The sequence below is a fragment of the Cynocephalus volans genome, chromosome 7, assembly GCF_027409185.1.
Source record: "Cynocephalus volans isolate mCynVol1 chromosome 7, mCynVol1.pri, whole genome shotgun sequence".
Taxonomy (NCBI): Eukaryota; Metazoa; Chordata; class Mammalia; order Dermoptera; family Cynocephalidae; genus Cynocephalus; species Cynocephalus volans.
In genome coordinates, this window is record NC_084466.1 from 131,353,822 (window position 1) to 131,358,678 (window position 4,857).

A 4,857-nucleotide genomic window follows, 5' to 3' on the forward strand; every position below is an offset into this window, starting at 1 on the left:
AGGCAACCAACAGAATGGGAGAAAATACTTGCAAACTATTCATCCAATAAGAGATTAATATTCAGAATATACAAGGAACTTGACAGCAAAAAAATAATAATAATAATAATCTGATTAAAAAATGAGCAAATGATCTGAATAGACATTTCTCAAAGAAGACATACAAGTGGCCAACAGGTATATGAAAACATGGTCAACATCACTAATCATCAGGGAAATGCAAACCGAAACCACAATGGGATATCATCTCACCGCAGTTAGAATGGCTATCATCAAAAAGACAAAAATAACAAATGCTGGTGAGGATGTAGAGAAAGGGGAACTCTTCTACACTGTTAGTGGGAATGTAAATTATGGAAAGCTGTATATCATGTTCCTCAAAACACTAAAAATAGGACTATCATATGATCCGGTAATTCACTGCTGGGTATTTATCCAAAGGAAAGGAAATTAGCATACCAAAGAGATATCTGCACCCCCATGTTTATTGCAACACTATTCACAATAACCAAGATATGAAATCAACCTAGGTGTCCATGGACAGATAAATGGATAAAGAAAATGTGGTACGTGTATACAATGGGATACCACTCAGCCATAAAAATGAATGAAATCCTGTCATTTGTGGCAATATGAATGATCCTGGAAGACATTACATTAAGTGAAATAAGTTAGGCACAAAAAGACAAATACCGCATGTTCTTGCTCAAATGTGGAAGTTTAAAAAAAAAGAAGTTGAATTTCTAGAAGTAGAAAGTAGAACTGTGGTTACTAGAGGCTGGGAAGGGGAGAGGAGAGGGGGATTGCGAGAGGTTGGGTTAATGGACACTAAATTACAGCTAGATAGGAAAAATAAGTTCTAGTGGTATATAGTAGTGTTAGGAATCTATAATAAACAATAATTTATTGTATGTTCTCAAATTACTAGAAGAGCTCAAATATTCTCATCATAAAGAAACAATGAATTTTTGTAACGGATGAGTTTGCTAACTACCCTGATTTCATTACACATTGTATACATGTATTAAAATATAACCCTGTACCCCCAAATATGTATAATCAATAGGTTTCAACTAAAAAATAAATTCCCCCCTCCCAATATCAACTGATTTGGGACCTTGATTACATCTACAAAATCCTTTTACGGTATAACGTAATTATGAGTGATATCATATTTACAGATTCCACCCACATGCAAGGGAATGGGATTATGCAAGGGCAAAGGTCATTGGGAGTCACGTTAGCAATACCAGATAAAAGAAGAAAAATAATGAAAGAGGAGAGGAGGAAAAAATGTGAAAGTATCCTGGAGATCATTCCCTCAGCAAGTACGTGTGATGTGTTTACACACGCCAGACACGGTTCTCAGTGCTCAACATACAGTCATGGTGATCACAACTCACTAGCAGAAACTTCCGTGGGAACCAGGACCAGGTCCAAAAGTCATTAGGTGTCATCCTGTCTGAAAACTGGAAATTCTCCGATTCCTCAAGGGAGGAGGGGAATTACTGTGTCATGAAATCTTCAATCCAGAAGGAAAAGTGCCAGGAAAAGTAAGGAGCTAATAAAGGCCTTCAGCCTTTCAGGAAACTGCCTCACTTCCAGACTCCTCTTTGCACCCCTAAATCCCTGATGTCCCTGTCAGACTCACTTGCTCACAGCCCACCAGCCTGAAGAGAGATAATGCTTGAGGAGGGTGTCCACAGGCATTGCCTTCTCTCTCCTCACTGATTCATGGGACTGTCACCTTTAATCTCCACAAACTCCATGTGAAGTAGATATTAGTTCTTTTTTTAGATGAGTAACTATGACTCAGAGAAGGTAAATTATTTGCTCAAGGTCACACAACAAATAATGAGCAGGGCTAGGTCTGTCAGAATCCAAAACCCGTGTCCTTAACTATATAGTGTTCTGCCCTTTTAGGAAACACTACCTATCCAGGCTGGCATTCTTTGCAGAAGGCTTCCTCTTTAAAATAAAATTCTAGATAGAAAATAGAAGGGGTCTCAGCCAGGAAAATGCTAAACCCAAAGTCTGAGGACCTTGCCCACCCTCTCCCACATTAGTTCTGATTTCATATCCTTCCTTGGTATGCAATGAGAAATTTTCATATATCATGGCCAGACCCTGTATTTTCTGTATAATATTCTATCTGCATAACCTCCTACTTAAGGGAATTTAACTCAGTCTTTAGGGTCTGGTTGAAAACCTGCATCTCTTTTAGTGTTTAAAATCCTCAGGATGGTAGGCAGGAGCGATCTGAATGAGAAGACTGAAAACCTCAAAGAGGGCAGGCAAGCCACGGGGAGCTGATGAGAAGTGCTCTACTTGCCTGGTTTTTCCCCTCTCCTGTCGCCCTGCCTAGGCTCAGGCCACCTTCTCATCTACTTTCAGCACTCTCCTCTCTGACCTTCCAGCCTCAGCCTCCCCCCTGCTCCAGCCAGCTCTTCAGGCAGCAGCCTGGTTGATCATTCTAAATCTGATTCTTCCTGCACTCCCTTCTGCAGAGCTCTTCAATGGCTCCTTGTTTTTCTAAGGATAAAGTCCAAACTCCCTGACATGGTTCAAAGGTCCTTCATGATTTGGCACTGGCCTTGGCCTTTGGCACCTCACTTGGCTCCCACCATACTGAATTTCTTGCAGTTCCATCGAACAAGCTGCAAATCCTCCAAGAGCCTTCTGCATTTGCAGAAGCTGGACACTTCTGCAATTGCAGACACCTCAGCCTATTGTTTCCCCATTTCTTCCCACCTGGCCAATGCCTCTTTATATGACCTCATTATATCTCACCTTAGACTTCACTAGCTCTGGGATGCCTTTCCTGACCTTCGGGAGACTGTAGTAGTGCTCTTCCCACTGGCTCCCCCTCCCTACCCCAGAGTATATGCAATCACAGCAATGATTACAATGCATTGTAATGACCCATTTGTCCTCCCAACTAGACTGTGGCTGCACTGAGATCACGGACTGTATCTTATTCCTCTTTGTTTTCTCTGCATTTATTGAGAGCAAGGACTCAATAAATGTCCCCTGCATGAATGAATGGATGAATGAATGAAATTCTGTGGCTGTGTCAGGGAAAGCACTGTGACCATATTTTGCAAACATCAGCTTTGTCAAGTGGCTTTGTACCAGGGAGCCCGAAAACAAAGTACATGATATTCAGACAATCTGGAAAAATCTAGTGCATATGGTAAATCGGGCATAAAGTTTCATCGAATCAAAAAGAACCCTCTCAAGTAGCTGCTTCTTTGTAACAAGAACGGACCAAGCAATATGGGATTAAAACTGGGAAGAAAAAAAATGTAAAGAAAGGATTAATCTTTTAACCTGAGGAGAGAATTTTCTTTCCAAGTGGGAAAAGATACAATTTCTTCTGTTTTCCTTTCGACCACAGACTGAGAGACTGCTCATGTAACAGAAAAATAAATTATGTGTTAATCCTAATTCTGAATGGCCTCCAGAGAAGGGTGAGTTGTCGCACTTTTGGGGGGTTTTTTGTTTTGTTTTGTTTTCTTCTTTTTTTTGGCAGCTGGCTGGTATAGGGATCTGAACCCTTGACCTGGGAGTATCTTTTGTTTTCTGATGGGTGTAGGAACGCTTGTTTAGAGAAGCTAAATTAAATTGCTCAGTGCTAAGAAAGGGCTGGGCTAGAGGTCCTAGCGAGGGGTGAGGGGCAGTAGGGGAAACTGGAGCCTGCTCAATCTAACTGAAGCTGAGCTCAGAAATGAGGTGCATGATGGAATCAGGGGACTCAGGAACCCCAACATGCCCAATGAAGGCTTATGAACTTGCATGCTGCAAAGTGCATGATGAAAGACTACACATTCCTTCAAAATCTTTAGTAACATCTCCTTTGCTCAGTAACACTTTTAATACAAATGAGTTTGTTCTGGGGGACTCAGTGAGCTGGTGAGTGCTGTGTACTGCTGTGTACTGCTGGCATAGAGCCATTCCACAGCGGCATCTGCATTATATTTGCACATCCACAAAGTGTTTTGAAAGCTACACAGGGTTTAAAATGCCCATGTACGAAGATGGGTAGCAGTGGGACTCGTATTTGCATGTCAGATCCTTTTCTTTTCTTTTTTCTTTTCTTTTTTTTTTTTTTTTGCACTGGCCGATAAGATCTAAAGCTGTGATCTTGGTGTTATAAGGCTGAGTTCTTTTTTTTTTTTTTTTTTTTTTTTTTTGTCGTTTTTTCGTGACTGGCACTCAGCAAGTGAGTGCACTGGTCAGTCCTATATAGGATCCGAACCCGCGGCGGGAGCGTCGCCGCGCTCCCAGCGCAGCACTCTACCAAGTGCGCCACGGCTCGGCCCTATAAGGCTGAGTTCTAACCAACTGAGCTAACCAGCCAGCCCAGATCCTTTTCCTATGAAGAAACTATCGGCTATTATGAAATGGTCCTCTGGGATTTCAGAAGAATCAGTCCCCTGGTTATGCTACGGGAACAACATCAATGACTGATCACCTCAGCATTTCAGTCATCATTCAGAAATCTTCGCTGAGCACGTACTATGTTGCAAACTCTGTCAGACTCCAGAGAAGAGTGGCCGACCAGCCAGAAGTAGTCTCTGGAAGCAGCATGGACTGGCATGGAGCCTAAACCAGACTACAGAATGGGAAAACCTCCCCAAACACGGCTGGACGTGTGCACTACTGCATCGGTTTCCCAGACATTCTGCTGCTTTTAATGATGGCCTAGAGAGGGCTTCGCCCCGGCACAGACAGAGACCATTCTGAATTGTTCTGAATACGCTTATATTTAAATACACCCCAGATAGTAAAACAGAAAGAACACAGGAGAGCAGGGAGGAAGCTGTGCCACGTGCCGCTCGCTGGCGCGGGCGGGTG